Source organism: Podarcis melisellensis (genome assembly GCF_964234715.1).
Source record: "Podarcis melisellensis genome assembly, chromosome: W".
Lineage (NCBI taxonomy): Eukaryota > Metazoa > Chordata > Lepidosauria > Squamata > Lacertidae > Podarcis > Podarcis melisellensis.
The window spans coordinates 30,679,781-30,697,604 of record NC_138535.1 but is presented as its reverse complement, the minus strand read 5'-3'; positions in this window follow the sequence as shown (position 1 = coordinate 30,697,604).

Genomic DNA, 17,824 nt, shown 5'->3' with positions numbered 1-17,824 from the left:
TACTGTCCCGTTTACGCGACTCAATGGGAAAAATTGGCAAGATTGGAAGGCTAGAGTGAGGGTTTGGTTGCAAGCAAAAGAGTTGTGGAGTTGTACTGAAGCACCGCCTTTACAGGCAGCTGCAGACAGGAAAGCCCAAGGTCTACTAGTTTTGGCAGTGGGACCAGAGCAAATGCCTTATGTTTCTGAGTTAAAGAACAGGCATGAGGTCTGGATGGTTCTGCAGAGGCTAAATTCCAGAAACACTGCGGGGGGCAAGATCCATGCTACAAGATGTTTGTTTGATTTACGTCTCCAACTGGGAGCGTGTGTGAAAGAACATATTGCCAAAATGGTGTCTGCCTTTAATCAACTAAGACAGCTGGGCATTCCTTTCTCTATGGAGCAGCAGTCATACATATTGTTGTCTTCTCTTGATAAAAGCTATGAGACTCTAGCTCTAACTTTGGAAGCTATGCCTTCAACTGAATTAACCCTTGAATACATTTCTTCTCGGCTTGCAGATGAACAGGATAAAAGGCAAAGAGAAAGAGGTTTGTCTTCAAAGGGGAGTTATGCTGTGCCTAAGAGTGGGGATGCTGAGTTTGAGAACACAGTGAATGCTTTTGCAGCTAGACACTGTTTTCGCTGTGGTTCCCCTTCCCATTTAATTAGGAATTGCACACGTGAACCTGGTCAAGACAGCACCAAGGCCGTTACCCCTAGTTACCAGACAAGGAGTTCCAGGGGACGTCGAAGAAGAGGAGGAGGTCGTGGCTACTCCCACAGCACACAGCACATGGCTTCAGCAATGGCATTGATGCAAGGGCGTGGCCAAGGCAGCAATCTACGCTGGTTGATCGACAGTGGTGCATCTCACCACCTGGTGGCGCCATCTAGTGTCCGTTTGCAGAATTGCAGACATTTGCAAACCCTTAAAGTTGTGACAATGGCAGATTCAACTAAACGTTCCTTAGAGACCGTAGGCACAGTGTTCCTGAATTGTTTGCAAACAGAAATTGATGCCTACGCGCTAAAGGGAATGAAGGGGTGTATTTTGTCTGTGTCAGAACTTGATAGAAATGGGTTTAAAACTCTGTTTGAAAATGGGGTTTGCACTATTTCAAAGAATAACGTATCTCTTTTGCAGGTGGAATGCAGGTAAAAGGTAAAGGTAAAGGTACCCCTGCCCGTACGGGCCAGTCTTGACAGACTCTGGGGTTGTGCGCCCATCTCACTTAAGAGGCCAGGGGCCAGCGCTGTCCGGAGACACTTCCGGGTCACGTGGCCAGCGTGACATCGCTGCTCTGGCGAGCCAGAGCCGCACACGGAAACGCCGTTTACCTTCCCGCTGGTAAGCGGTCCCTATTTATCTACTTGCACCCGGAGGTGCTTTCGAACTGCTAGGTTGGCAGGCGCTGGGACCGAGCAGCAGGAGCGCACCCCGCCGCAGGGATTCGAACCGCCGACCTTTCGATCGGCAAGTCCTAGGCGCTGAGGCTTTAACCCACAGCGCCACCTGCGTCCCGGGGTGGAATGCAGAGATGGGTTATATTATTTTGAGACAAGTCCAGATGAAGTTGAACAGGTTCATGCTGGTTGTGTGAACTCGCCTACCCATAATTCTTGTGTTCATTTATGGCACCGCCGTCTGGGACATATTAATTTTCAGTATGTTAAAAGGCAACCTGAATTATCAGAAGGGTGCAAAATGAACAAATGTACTAAGTATTTGGATTGTACTGCATGCAAAAGGGCGAAGGTTCATAGATGCAGCTATCCCAGTTCAGATAGGAAATCTGACAAAGTATTCCAACTTGTGCATATGGACCTATGTGGCCCAATGCCTGTTGCTAGCATGGGAGGTTCGAGGTATGCACTGTGTCTCTCGGATGACAAAACAAAGGTTACATGGTTTTTTCCTCTCAAAACAAAAGCAGATACTGCAGAAACAGTTAAAAATTGGGTTCATGCAGTAGAACTTGAATTCGGTACTAGAGTACTTGCTTTTCAGACAGACAGAGGGTCAGAATTTACCGGGTCTGTGTTGCAGAATTTCTTTAAGAAAAAGGGAATTAAGCATCGTCTGTCTACACCTTATTCCCCCCAAGAAGGAGGCGTGGCCGAACGTAAAAACAGGGTTCTGCAAGAGTTGGCAAACTCTATGTTGTTTGATGCTAAACTCCCTCAAAGTTACTGGGCGGAAGCCTGGCAGGCGGCTACTCATGTTCTGAACCGAGTATATAATTCGGTAATTGATACTACCCCATATTTTGCTTTATATGGGAAGAAGCCCAAAGTTAATTACTTTCGGGTGTTTGGATGTCAAGCCTATGTACTTATCCCAAAAGCGTTAAGGAAAAAGGGAAGTCCAAGGGCTAGGAAACTCATCTTTTGCGGGTACGAACCACACGCCAAATCTTGGAGGTTCGTGAACCCAGATGGGGATACTACAAGAGTGGTCCTCAGTAGGAGCGCTGAATTTTGTGAGCAATCCGGATGGACTCACTTACATGCTAACCCTGACATTTTGAGAGATGATTTAGGCATTTATGCTGAGAATGAAAGTCCAGAGGGTGGTGAGCCAGAAGCGGATGGTGCACATGGTTCAGATGCAGATTCTGACCAGGCACAAGGTTCTTCTCCTAAGGTAGAAAAGCCAGAATCTAGGAGTGTTCCAACATCGCCAGCCAGTAGGCCTAGCAGACAGCAAAAGCGAAGCAGGTCACCTGCAACACCAAGCCCAAGGGAGGTATCTGAACGGAGGTCTTTATCCCTAGGGGCACGTCCAGATATAAAGTCTGAGACAGATTCTGACAGCCAACGGTCAGAGGGGGCACAAGAGGAGCAATTGCGCAGGTCAAATCGTGCCACAAAGGGCAAGCCGCCAGAGCGGTTTAAGGTGACAAGTGTATACGTAAATATGGCACAGTGTGAGCCAGATAGCTATATGGAAGTACAACAGCTTCCAAGCTCAGAAGCCGTAAAGTGGCAGGAAGCAATGGAAAAGGAGATGGCTTCAATGAAGTCTCTCGGTGTGTTTACAAGTACAGAGCTTCCGAAAGGGCAACAAGCTGTAGGTTGTCGATGGGTATATCGTTTAAAGCCCACAACTACTGAGGAGTTGCAATATAAAGCCCGACTAGTTGCAAAAGGGTTTTCGCAGCGCAAAGGTGTTCACTATTCTCAAATCTATGCCCCTACTTCAAGATCGGAGTCATTAAGAATGCTTTTAGCCTCTTCAGCTAAGAAGGGAAATAAGCTGTTTCATTTTGATGTCAATGTGGCTTATTTAAATGCAGACTTACAGGAGGAAGTCTATATGACACCACCACCAGGTTTTGAAGGAGACAAGCCAAACCAGGTCTGGCGTCTACACAAATCCATTTATGGGTTGAAACAGTCCGCCCGTAATTGGAATTCCTGCTTAACCAATGCTCTAGAGAGCATGGGGTTCAGAAAGAGCGCAGCAGATGCGTGTCTTTATCTAAAAGGCTCAGGTTGTGAACAAGAAGCAGTCTTGATATTTGTTGACGATTTATTATACAGTGGAAAGGATGATAAACTTGCACAACAATTTGCCACAAAGCTTGGAGAAAGGTTTCAGATAAAATCACTAGGCAATGTATCTGTTTATCTAGGAGTTAAAATTCAGCAAGATGAAAATGGGAACTATTGGCTCAGCCAAGAAGCTAAGATCCAGCAGTTGCTGGAAAGGTTTAAAATGGACAACTGTGCTGGTGTTAAAACCCCAATGGAGTTAAGTTACACAAAGGATGCTCAAGCTGAGCAACAGGCAGAGTTCTGTAATCCCGGGGTTTACCAGTCAGCGATAGGCAGTCTACTCCACATTGCACAGTGGACTCAGCCCGATATAACATATGCTGTCAACATGCTGTGTAGACAAGCTGAAAAACCATCAATGCATGCTTGGCAAGGAGTAAAAAGAGTTTTAAGGTATCTCCAAACTACCAAAAGCTTTCGCTTAAAACTATCAGCAGAGGGCAGCACACAACTTGAATGTTGGGCCGACAGCAGTTGGGCAGATGCTGGACCAGATAGAAAATCAGTGTCAGGAATGGCGATAAAATTTGGAAATGCACTAATTGGTTGGAGATCAAGAAAGCAATCACTTATAGCTTTAAGTTCAACTGAATCTGAGTTCAATGCATTATCAGATGTATGTAGAGAACTGGAATTTTATAAGCAACTGGTACAAGAATTGTTTGGAGAATGTTCCCTACCTATCAGAGTGTGGGAAGACAATCAACCTTGTATTAAACTAGCTAAATCAGGTCAATTCAAGGCAAACACAAAACACTTGGATATCCGTTATCAAAATGTATGCCAAAGTGTAAAACAAGGTTTAATTGAACTAAAGTATTGTCCAAGCCAAGAAAATCTCGCAGATGGTTTTACAAAAGCTTTGAGTCCGCAATCTCATAAATGTTTCTGTTCAGGTTTAAATTTGAATTAAGGTTGGTACAGCTCAGTGTTACGAGCGAGAGGGGGTGTTGCTACCAAAGGGGTAAGAGGTAGCAAGACGCTCTAATCACTGAGCAGCTGGAGGTCATTAAGCTTCCAGGAATTTGAGTTTGTATAAATAGTCAGTCTCCCGTGTGTTTGTTCCCCTTTTGGGCGTGTTTGCTGATATGTGTGGTTCGTCGCCAGGGTTTTTTCTTTTGTAAATAAACCTTTTCTTTGAGTTCCATACCGCTTGCTCCAAGATTCCTCTTTAAAAAGATACTGCCTCTCCTGCCCTTCTTAAACCGCTGCGCGAAATGCTCTGCTGTAATGGGACTTGTGACGATGGAAGCGCACTGGACATTTGCTTAGCATTAAACTAATTAAAGTTTAATGGGACACATGCCACATGCTTAACTTGCTTTATTTACACTTCAATGCTGAGAGTTTACAAGCAGGCATCTTGCCTCTGCTAGAGCAGAGAGACAACTCCTCACTCCTCGGAAACACCGAGAGAACAGTGAAAAACAGGAAACCAGTGTACGTCACATCCAGTCTCCCATTCCCGTGAGAAAACCCAACAGCAACTGACTGTGGAATGTAAACACCTGTCTCGTGACAAGCACTTCGCTGCATAGTGAAGGAAAGCAGAAACCAACATCCTCCCCCTTTCTATGAACATCACTGGGCAGCGTGTTCGTACAATATCAGTACAAACCCAACTTCTGTACATAGGTACAGTGTTGATCCCTTGATACAATCTTCGACAATACATCAGCAGGAATTTCATTACCTGGCATATAGGACACCTTTACGAGTCCCTTCTGAATACGTTCCCTAGCATGTTGCAACTTCAATTGCAAGTGCTTCGTGCTTTGCTTACAACCTTCAGAATTCAGCAAAGCCAAACATGCTTTGTTGTCCTGGTAAACCTGGATTGGACATTTGACAGGAATTTTCATATCTTTGCACAATTGTAACAACCATTCACAATCTTTAAGTGAATAAGACAGTGCATTCAGTTCAGCTTCACAAGTACTTAAGCTAACTGTTGTTTGCTTCTTGCATGACCAATCAAATAGACCCTGATTGTACATATAGCAAACTCCAGAAGTACTTTTCCTGTCTGTAGTGTCACTTCCAAAACTTGCATCTGCATATATTTCAAGACCACCAGACTTCTGATTGTTAAATCTTAGTCTGTAATGCATAGTGCCTTTCAAATACCGCGCTATGCGTTTCAGAGCTTTCCAATCCTTAACACTAGGATTGTTGACTTGTCTGCTTAGCAAATTACAGCTAACAGCAATGTCAGGTCTTGAACATCTGGCAATGAAGTTTAACTTGCCTAGCACACTTCTATACAGTGTAGTGTCAGAAAATGCTTCTTCAGTGTCCTCTACCTGATAACCTGTTGTCATCGGTGTGTCTACAGGGTTAGCATCCATCAGGTTTAGTTTGCTTAACACATCAGCAATTTTCCGTGACTGGTGTATGTTACCATCTTGATCTCTCTCTATTTCCAGAGATAGGTAGTTGTTTACCTCACCAAGATCTTTCATGTCAAAGTGCTCTTTCAGTTGAGCTAGGGCGTTATTGTACATTGTGACATCATCCCAAAAGAATAATAAATCATCAACATAAAAAAAGCAATACAGCTTCTTTTGCCCCTCCTCTTTGACAAATACACATGGATCAGCTTTCCCTTGCTGAAAACCTAGAGAAAACAACACTTCAGTGAGTTTTGTGTGCCAACACCGTGCACTTTGTTTGAGACCATAAAGGGACTTTTTCAGAGCACAAACAAATCCCTGTTTTACCTGTACGCCATCAGGTGGAAGCATATAAAGAGATTCACCTAGAGATCCGTACAAAAACGCTGTATTCACATCGTGGTGACTAACGTGTAGATTCTCCTCTGCAGCTAGCTTGAGCATAAGCCTAATGCTCTCATACCTCACTGTGGGTGAGTAGGTCTCGTGATAGTCTTCACCTGGTACCTGTGCAAAACCTCTGGCTACCAATCTGGCTTTGTGTCTGACTATCTTGCCATTTTGATCAGTCTTCGCTTTGAAGACCCATTTGCTTCCAAGCAGTTTCATTCCTGGAACTACTGGAACTAGCTCCCATGTTTTGTTCCTTTCTAAGGAATCAAGCTCAGCCTTCATGGCATTTAACCATGGCTCAGCTTCCTTTGAATCCAAATCCTGGATTTCTTGGAAACTTGAAGGTTCAAATACCTTCTTGGAGCTTTTAACAGCTGCTACTGCTGTCTTAGCAAACTCATCAGCATATCTCTTTGGAGGTCTGCCTTTTGTGGCTCTTTGTGACCTGCGAATTAGCCTTAAGTCCTCAACACTTTCCTCTTCCTTCTTAGGAGAAAAGTGGCCTATTGTGAACAATGGTTCTTCCAATTCTTGATCAGAGCTTTCAGAGGGTCGCATAGAGGCTTTCGCACTCTTGAAATCCTCTGAATCATCCGATTCAGTTTCAGACTCAGAATCAGAACCTTCATCAGTGGGTGTGGGTTGTTGTGGCTGCTTTTGCTGTTGCCTATCCTCAGTCTCATCACTGTCATCAGGATAACATTGGAAAATTCCCACATTCTCCCCCCACTTTGCATTGTACTCAACACTTCTTGTGAGCTTAATTGTCTTAGAGTCAGACATCATTATTCTGTAAGAACCTTTCTGATAACCCAGAAAGATACCATGCAATCCACGCTTGCCTAACTTGGAGCTTTGTGGTGAGTGAACCCACATGTCAGAACCAAAAATTTTCATGTGTTTGATGTATGGCTTCTTGCCAAACATCTTCTCATAGGGGGTACAACCAATCGCTGAAGATAACCTGCGATTATAACTGTAAACAAAACACGAGAGAGATACGACCCAATAACTCTCTGGAAGATTGGCATCATGCAGCAAGGTTTTTAACCCTTGAAGCAATGTCTGATTTGCCCTCTCGCAAAGTCCATTCTGCCATGGCGAGCGAGAACTAGACAAATCGTGTTGAATTCCTTTCTCAGTCAGAAAAGCTTCAAACTGCTGAGAAGTGAATTCCCCCCCGCGATCAGTGAAAAAAGTCGTTATCTTCTTACCATGCACATTTTCCAACCAAGCACAGAATTCCTTGAACCTGGGAAAAGCCTCTGATTTCTGCTTGAGATTGTACACATAAATATACCTGGAAAATGCATCAATGAGAACCATGAAGTACCTATTTCCACCCAAAGAGGGCGATAGTGGTCCAACCAAATCAGCATGAACAACCTGGTATGGTTCTGTAGCTTGCCTACTAGACACCTTACCTTTCGCAGCCATTTTCACCTTGTTTGCTGCGCATGCCTTGCACTTCATGTGGTACCTGCAGGGTTTAATAGTCATACCTTCAACCAAGGCAAGCATTTTAGATACTGCCTCAAAATTCAAATGACCAAATTTCCGATGAAAATCGTGAATACATCCTGCATGCAAACTTTTGTTAGAACCTGCAATGCAACAAGTTTCATCCTGCACAACATCATCATAATACAAAACAAACAAATGATCAACATATTCAGCATGCAATACATAATCGTTTTTCTTTGTGATGGTGCATTTCTTGTTCTTGAAGGAAACGTCAATGTTCCGTTCATTCAGCTGCGCAACGCTGAGTAGATTATGCTTGGCGTCTGGTACAAAAAGCACATCCTGTATCGATAAGTCCAAACTGTGAAGAACAACAGTTCCGTAACCTTGACTGGGGATCGTGTGGCCATCCGCCTGGTGAATCGCACCTTCCTACGGTGTAAAAGACACAAACAGTCGCTTATCGTTGCACATGTGGTGCGTTGCAGCCGAATCAACAACGAAGAAAGATCTAGACGTCTTCTGGACCTTTGCAACCTTTGGAGTGAAGCGTGAGACCATTGCCTTCTGCTGCGTTGTCCTGGACACCGGACCTTTGCCTTTGCCTTGGCCTTTTCCACGCGATGAGCTTTCGCTGCGCTGCTCTGTCTTGGCCCTGTGATATCTGCATTCCCTCTTCATATGGCCTAGACGTCCACACGAGTAGCATTTCACTGCCTTCAAAGCTTTGGCGCCATCTGGTGGTTCCACTGCACTCTGGGATGACATCTGTGAAGACTTCCCCTTACCCATGCAGCTAGCACCCCGGCAGTCTGCTTCATTCTGAATCACGGCAGTATCACAGGCTACTCTGAGCTGAGCATGTGGCTGAGTGGGATCAGATTCCCCACTTGCATCAGCCAGCCTTCTGCAGCTAGCCATCATGACTCTGGCATTAGCCTTCTGCATCATCTCTGCTGCTTTAAATCAAGCTGCTTTATACAAGCTGCGTCTCTGGTGCTTCAAACCTCATTCCAAAGGCAAATTCAAAAACACTTTCGGTTTCCCCCATCCAAGCCTCTACGCTTGTGCCGTGGCAAACGGCCTTAAAAGTTCAAAGTCCAGCCATAAAGCCATTAATTAGGAGCTGGCAGGCTGCCCGGAGCATGAGCACATACCTCTCAATCAATCAACTTGACGCAGAGAAGATAAGACCGGTCCGTTTCTCTGTTCCTTTGCCGGAACTCTGACTCGACCTCCGGAGCCCATCCGTCAGATTGATTGCGTTTTTCTGGGCCCAGGACCAAAAATGTTGATTTTGCAGAGTCCCGTACACAGCAGAAGAATGAGCAGTACATGCCACATGCTTAACTTGCTTTATTTACACTTCAATGCTGAGAGTTTACAAGCAGGCATCTTGCCTCTGCTAGAGCAGAGAAGCAACTCCTCTCTCCTCGGAAACACCGAGAGAACAGTGAAAAACAGGAAACCAGTGTACGTCACATCCAGTCTCCCATTCCCGTGAGAAAACCCAACAGCAACTGACTGTGGAATGTAAACACCTGTCTCGTGACAACAACTTCGCTGCATAGTGAAGGAGAGCAGAAACCAACAAGATCAAAGTTAGAGACAGAACTGTTAGAACCCAATGCTAAGATACTATCAAGAATGTACAATTTGCTGTTGAAATGGAACACTGAGGAAGAAACGGAAAAATCTGCAATGATAAAATGGGCAAAAATATAGGATATAATATCATGTTTGCTGACTGGGAGAAGTTGTGGACCACTGGGATTAAATTCACGGCATGTAATGCCTTAAGAGAGAATATTATGAAAATGATGTATAGGTGGTACATGACCCCAGTCAAGCTCGCAAAAATATATCACTTGCCCGACAATAAATGTTGGAAATGTAAAGAAACTGAAGGTACATTCTTTCACCTTTGGTGGACGTGCCCAAGGATTAAGGCTTTCTGGGAGATGATCTATAATGAAATGAAAAAGGTACTTAAGTACACTTTCCCTAAGAAACCAGAGGCCTTCCTCCTGGGCATTGTCGGCCAATTGGTGCCAAAGAAGGACAGAACTTTCTTTATGTACGCTACAACAGCAGCAAGAATACTTATTGCAAAGCATTGGAAGACACAAGACCTACCCACTTTGGAAGAATGGCAGATGCAAGTAATGGACTATATGGAAATGGCGGAAATGACTGGCAGAATCCGAGACCAGGGAGAAGAGTCGGTGGAAGAAGATTGGAGGAAATTTAAAATTTATTTACAGAAACATTGCAAAATTTATGAATGTTGATGACATTGGAATGAACTGAAGGGGTTCTAGCAACAAGGTAAAAAATAAGATTGGATTGATAATAGATAAATTAATTGGATATAAATTTGCTGAACAAATTTTTAAAAAGGATACAAAAAAGGGAGGCGTGAGGAAGTCAGGAAAATAAGTGAATCAAAGATGAGAAATTAAAAAGAGCGATTTTTGGTTTTTTCTTTTTGTGTGCTTTTTGTTCTTTTGCTTTTTACTTATGTTAAATGTTTGTATTTTTGTATTTTGTAACTTTGTATTTTGTGCTTTTATGTTTTTCTTGTGTTTTTTTTCTTTTCTGTTTGTTGTTATTCTTAAAACTTAATAAAATATTATTTAAAAAAAAAAAACAAAGTGGGAAGGCCCCAAGCCAGGAGACTGCTGGTGGGGTGCAGGAGACAGGTCAGAAGAAGAAGAAGGGGGAGCAGATGGCTTGGAGGCTAAACAGGCAACAGGTTTAAGGGAGACTGAGGCAGCTGAGGAGGAGGAGGTGGAGGCTGAGGCTGCAACAGATCCCCAGGCACCTGCCATGTCTGCTGTTCCCTTCTCCCCTCCTCCTCTGTCCCCAGGAACAAGGGAGGCATTACATGGAGCAGAACAAAAGGCACAGAGAGCCCCTCCACGACTGTTGGGAAGTCAGCCGACTGAGGAGGAGCCTTAGGATAGGGATGCCATATTTCTAAAAGTAGAAACCAAGACACCCCAAAAGCTGTGGAGCTATTTTTAGGAAGACCCCCACATTGTTGAGCTTCTTAAAGGAAGACCCAGAAGCTGTTGATGTCTGATAGCCCTACCTTAGGAGGAGGCTAAGATCCTCCGTTCTAGCAACTGGGGCTAGTCCTGCCTGTGGAGTTTCTCTGTCGGGTTTTGTCTCTCTGAAGAAAGAGTCCACCTTACTGCTCATCTCTGAGTTTTGATGCTGAACTGCAGCTGAATCAGCCCTGACAGCCAGGCTCCGGCCAATTGAGCAGATGAGACCACTAGGGGGTCCAACAGTCAAGAAGGTGGTTTCTGCCCGTGCTGTAGAGGGAAGTGATGAGCAGTGGGGCTCATCCACCTGGGAAGGTAGCTCATTTAAGAGAAGCAAGTCCCTGATCCTAAACCTGATTGATCCATTTAGCCCAGTATTGCCCACTTCCGGCCTGAGTGGCAGAAGCTCTCCAAGGTCTGGGGCAGAGAGAGGCTCCTACCTACATTGAGCTTCTAACTGCAGGTGCTAGGGACTGCACCTGGGACCTTCTGCATGCAATGCAGGTGCTGACACACTGAGGCTCTGGCGCCTCCACAAAATCTTCAGGTATGGGCAGGAGGCACTACTCGGCCTCCTTATATCCCACCCTTCCTCCCAAAGGAGTCCAGGGCAGCAAAGACACAACAGTTAAACAACCAAAACATCCAAAAACGGTTCCTACACAGAAGCAGACTAAGAAAAATCTCTCCTTAGAAGGCTTCTTGAAAGAGGAAGAGGAAGTAGGCATTGAAAAGATAGCAGAGAAGGGACCCCCGAGAAGATGGTACCTGCAGGGAAATGTCACTACTCCTCTTTTGTCTCTTCCTTCTGAAGGATCCCGGTGAACAAGCAAAAAGCCCTTGGAAAAACACACACACACACACACACAAACAAGAGGACAAGACAGGGCTGTGCACCACAAACCATCCCAAAATAAGCCTCCATTCTGTGGGATGTAAAACACAGGAGCAGTCGATGACAACATTCCTAGAGTGTACATGTTAGAACATGGGGAGGGATGTCTGTCCAGCAAGCAGGTAAACTTCCTGGGGACGGACTTCCTCCGCATGTGACCAGAGGTGGGTGTGGCCTCACCTGTGCAGGTAAATGATAAAAGCACAGGGTAGGCAGCCATCTCTCTCTCTTGCCTCTTGCCTCTCTCATCTTCATCTTTCGAAGAAGTAGGATGCCCTCTTGGCTCCCAGCCAAGAGAGGATGATAGGACTATCTTCCTATAAGATAGATTCTAAATGTATTTTACCTTTTTAAGCCTGTCTGCCTTCTGGGATCATATTGTGAACAGAACGTGAGTAAACTCTTTTATACTTTTATAAAGACTGTGTCGTGTCTTGTATTTTAAGAGGGATCAAAAGGGGGAAATTACCAGAGTAATTATTATAGAGGTTCTAGCGAACCTGTGCAGACGTTACCGTTGCATACTTAAAAGGGGGAATGTTATAAACTCTGCTGATATTTTGGGAACTTGTTAGCACAAGTTGGATTAGGATATAATCTCACAATATAGAGGACTTCCGGGTTAGCACCATCAGCAATGGCGGAATTCCTCTGACTAAGAGGAATTTGCTCCGTGAGAATCGGGTCTGGCCGCCACGGCAAAGGCGGAGACCCGTCAAAAATCACAGGCGGGAGAAGCCTGTGAACGTGGGATTCGGCGGGCACCTTCTGCGCCTCCCCTACTCACAGGGAAACCCGTTTTTGGGGCTCCGGAGCGAAGTGGGGTGAGCAGCGCGGTGCTGTGAATCGACTGCTTTTTCCATGGAGTGAAGCCACACAGCCGTTGCCGGAGAGCGCTGACTTTTTCCTGTGAACAATTGGACTCTAAAAGTAACTACCCGTGAGTAAAACAAATTGGAAACTTTTAAAGGAAAATAAGATTTAATTCGGCACTCTAGTGGGAAGGCATAAACAGGAAGTTCGTCTTCCGCTTTTGTAAATAGATCAAAGCAAAGAGGCTGCAAGCTAAAGACTTGGAAAGCCAATTGGAAAGGGCTGATTTTTCAACATCAAAAAATAGTAAATTCTCCCCCCCCCCCTTGGAAGCAGGAGAAGAGGGGGGAGTTTTTGGACTATATATACCTGCAAGAGAGAGGGAAGAAAGCAAAAATTCCACCGCTCAGAACCTGGGAACGGGCTGCCAAGAGGACAATAAGATTGCTGTACTTTGAAATGCGCACTGACTGTGAATAGATCATCTGCTGACAGCTAGCTCAGTAAGAGAGATACATTGTTTTTAATTGCCTCACTCTGACATTAAAAAGGAGGGAAAGTAACTGAAGATTGAAACTAAATTTCCTGCTTGAGTTGTGTTTTGAAAAACGTTATTTTGGACTATTATAAGTACAGATTGTAACTGTTTCCCCCTAGAGGAAGCTTCTGGAACTGTTGCAAGAGCTGGCTCAGGGGACTTTTCCACTTGTAAGATAAAACTCTGTGACTGTGGGACTGACCTTGGACTTTTTAAGTGTTATGGCAGATGGGAAAGAAAAAGTAGATTCGTCACTCCCAGACAAAACAACAGGATCTGGGAAGTCCTGGCAGAGAAGAGCGTCAGCATCTGGTCCCTCTGCTTCACCTGCAGCTGTACCAACACAATCTAAACCAAGAGGAATGTCATCAGAAGAAGCTCTAGCGATTGCATTAGGTAAGATAAATGAATCTTTGGAACAGCTCAATAAAAAAGTAGATGCAACAAATGCAAAAGTCGATGCTTCAAATGTGAAGGTGGATGCTGCAAATACTAAAATTGATTTAAACACAGAAAGTATAAATAATTTGGGACAAAAGGTGAATGCCAATATAGAAACTATTCAGAAACTGATACAGGAATCTACTTCAATCCGACAGACTGCAGATGAGGCTAAGGAAAAAGTTGCTGCCGTGGAAGTCAAGGTAACACAATTGGAAACACAGAGAGTCCCAGATCTACAGAGGCAACTTGAGGATCACAAGTCTATGCTTTCTATGTTTGAGCTTAAGGAGAAACAGACTAATTTGAGGATTAGAGCTGTACCTGAATTGGAGAAGGATAGTCTGATAGACTTTCTCACGCAGGAATTTGCAGAGTTTTGGGATTTGGATTTGGAACAAGAAGAATTTAAAATTGTGAGTGCCTTTAGACTGGGAAGAGGAGGGAAGAAGAATAGAGTAAGAGACTGTTTGATTACCCTCCGATCTAAAGAAGAGAGAGATAAAATTCTGGGTAGGCACTTTCAGAAGACCTTGGTAATACAGCAGTCAAGAGTGGAAATATTTAAAGATATCCCGAAATATATTCTGGACCTTAGGTCCAATTATGGAGATTTGGTTGTCCTGCTGAGAAAGAACAGAATCATCTTCATTCATCTTCCCCAAGGCCTATCCTTTAGCTTTAAAGGAAGGAAAATAAAAATAAGATCAGTTGAGGATAAAGAAAAGTTTCTGAGTATTTACGGAGAAGACCTGCAGAAGGAACTTGGAAAAGAGCCAGGAGTGGACAGAAGATCACCAGATAGAGGATTAGAGCAAAAAGTACTGGACAGAAGATCACCAATAGTGGACATAGCAACACTATCCTTTGGACTGGATAGCCCAGGGAAAGTGATACCAACACCACCGACAGAACAAGAGCAAGAATTGGGCGCAGTTGGAGGAAAATCAAAGTAATTGCATCATGGCACTGCAAGCATTGAGTTGGAATGTTCATGGACTGAACTCCCCGGAAAAAAGGCGAAAAGTTTTTCACTTATTAAAAAAAAGAACAATTGGACTTGATTTGTTTACAAGAAACACATGTGATAAGGCTACATAGGAAGGTATTGAGTAATAAAAGATTGGGGCATGAATTTATTTCATCAGACAAAGTTAAAAAAAGAGGAGTAGTACTTAATGCAAAGGAGAGCCTATCACCGAAATTTCTATTTAAAGATGACCAAGGAAGATTTGTTGCAATTGAAATTCAATCACAAGGAGAGAAATTCTTGATAGTAGGTATTTATGCACCAAACGAGGGAAAATCGGAATTTTTTAAGAAGCTACATGAGACTCTGATGGACTACATGGACTATAATATGATTCTGATGGGGGACATGAATGGAGTGGTGTCTACAAATATGGACTTAGTTGACATCTGGAGAATGAAGAACCCCTTGGGAAGAGAGGGAACTTTCTTCTCTGAGGCAAAATGACATGGACAAGAATTGACCAAATTTGGGTAACTAGAGGGCTGGCTCCAAAGACGAGAAAGGTGGAAATTTGCCCTAAAACGTGCTCCGACCACAGTGCTGTGAAGATGGAAATGAAACTAACACCAATTGGTTCCTTCAGATGGAGGATGAATGACACTTTGTTTAGGAACGAAGAAGTGACAAAGAAGGCCCAAAAAACTTTGAGAGACTATTTTGAGATAAATATGAAGACCACTGTTGAAAAAAGAGTAATTTGGGACGCAAGCAAAGCGGTTATGAGAGGATTTCTGATAAAACAGAATGCGATTAAGAAGAGAGTTCAAAATGAGAAAAAAGATAAGATTTTGGAGAAAATAAAGGAAGGAGAGAAGAAACTGAGAGCGAAACCAAAGTCGCAGGAGATCCTGAAAGAGATAAAGTTATATCAAGTACAATGATGAACCAGGAAATAGAATGGAAGATTAAACAGATGAGACAAAAGACATTTGAATCGACAAATAAATGTGGAGAACTGCTGGCTTGGCAAATGAAGAAAAGACAAAAACTCAAGACCATTACGAACTTGGAAGTGGAAGGAAAGAATATACAGAATCCAGTGGAGATCAGAAAGTGCTTCCAAAGGTACTTTAAACAATTATATACACAGGAGACACAGAAAGAAATGGACATTGATCGATTTTTGAAAATAAATGGATTACTAAAAATTTCTCAAGAAAATAAGCTAATGTTGAATTACAAAATAACAGAGCAGGAGGTAGAAGGGGCCATTCAGAATATGCATTTGGGCAAATCTCCAGGACCGGATGGCTTGACTTCAAGATATTATAGATCCCTGAGGGAATGGTTAGTACAACCCTTAAAGGAAGTTTGTAATGAAATATTGGAAGGGAAAAAGGCACCAGAGTCGTGGAAGGAAGCTTATATTACACTTATACCGAAAACAGAGTCTGAGAAGACACAGCTTAAGAACTACTGCCCCATATCTTTGCTCAATGTGGATGATAATTTTTTTGCAGATATTTTGGCTAAAAGACTAAAAAAGGTATTAGTAGAAGAAATACATAAAGATCAAGCGGGCTTTCTCCCGGGCAGACACTTGTCTGACAATACGAGGAACATAATTAACATCTTAGAAAAAACTACAAGTGAATATTAACACCAAAGCAGTTTTGATATTTGTGGATGCGGAGAAAGCCTTTGACAATATTTCTTGGAGTTTTATGAAGAAGAATTTACAGGGGATGGGGGTTGGTCAAGGTTTTGGAAATGGTACAGGTGCAATTTACTCAGAACAAAAGGCTAAATTAATTGTCAATAATGTAGTGACGGAAGAGTTTAAGATAGAGAAAGGAACACGACAAGGTTGCCCAATCTCTCCATTGCTTTTTATATCGGTCCTGGAGGTTCTCTTAAACATGATTAGAAGGGACCAATTGGTTAAAGGGATACAAGTCGGAGCTAAACAGTACAAATTGAAAGCATTCGCAGATGATTTGGTATTGACATTACAGGAGCCAGAATCTAGTACTAAAAGAGTACTGGAACTGATTCAAGAATTTGGTCAGGTAGCGGGTTTTAAGCTGAATAAGATGAAAACTAAGGTGTTAGAGAAAAACCTAACAGAGAGATATTTCTAGATTTGTCTGGCAGGGCAAGAAGCCTCGAATAAAATTCAAGATATTAACTGATGCAAAAGAAAGAGGTGGACTTGCCCTGCCAGACCTTAAACTTTACTATGAATCAGCTGCTTTTTGCTGGCTGCGAGAATGGCTGCTTCTCGAAAACACTGATGTTTTGGACTTAGAAGGTTTCAACAATGTATTTGGGTGGCATGCATATCTGTGGTATGATAAGGTCAAAGCACATAAAGCGTTTAAAAACCATATTGTCAGAAAAGCACTGTTTAATGTCTGGATAAGATATAAGGACTTGCTTGAAAAGAAAACCCCAAGGGGGTTGTCACCAATGGAAGCGAAGGCTCAGAAAAAGCTCAATATGGAGGCCAAATGGCCGAAATATTGGGAAAGTCTGGAACAAGAGGGAGACAGATTAAAACTGCAGAGCTTTGAAAAATTAAAAAATAGAGTGCGAGATTGGCTTCATTATTACCAAATAATGGAAGCATTTAATTTGGATAAAAAAATTGGCTTCCAGGTGGAAAAATCAAAATTGGAAACAGAACTGTTAGATCCCAAAATTAAGAACTTGTGAAGAATGTATAACTTGCTGTTGAAATGGAACACTCAGGATGAAATGGTGAAATCAGCTATGATTAAATGGGCACAAGATATTGGTCATAACATTATGTTTGCTGACTGGGAACAGTTATGGACCACAGATATGAAATTCACGGCATGTAATGCCCTAAGAGAGAATATAATGAAAATGATTTACAGGTGGTACATGACACCAGTCAAGCTTGCAAAAATTTATCATTTGCCCGATAATAAATGTTGGAAATGTAAAGAGACTGAAGGTACATTCTTTCACCTTTGGTGGACATGCCCAAGGATTAAGGCTTTCTGGGAGATGATCTATAATGAAATGAAAAAGGTATTTAAATATACCTTCCTGGAGAAAGCAGAGGCCTTTCTCCTGGGCATGGTCGGCCAATTGGTGCCAAAGAAGGATAGAACTTTCTTTATGTATGCTACAACAGCAGCAAGAATACTTATTGCAAAGTACTGGAAGACACAAGATCTACCCACCCGGAAAGAATGGCAGATGAAGGTGATGGACTATATGGAACTGGCGGAAATGACTGGCAGAATCCGAGACCAGGGAGAAGAGTTGGTGGAGGAAGAGTGGAAGAAATTT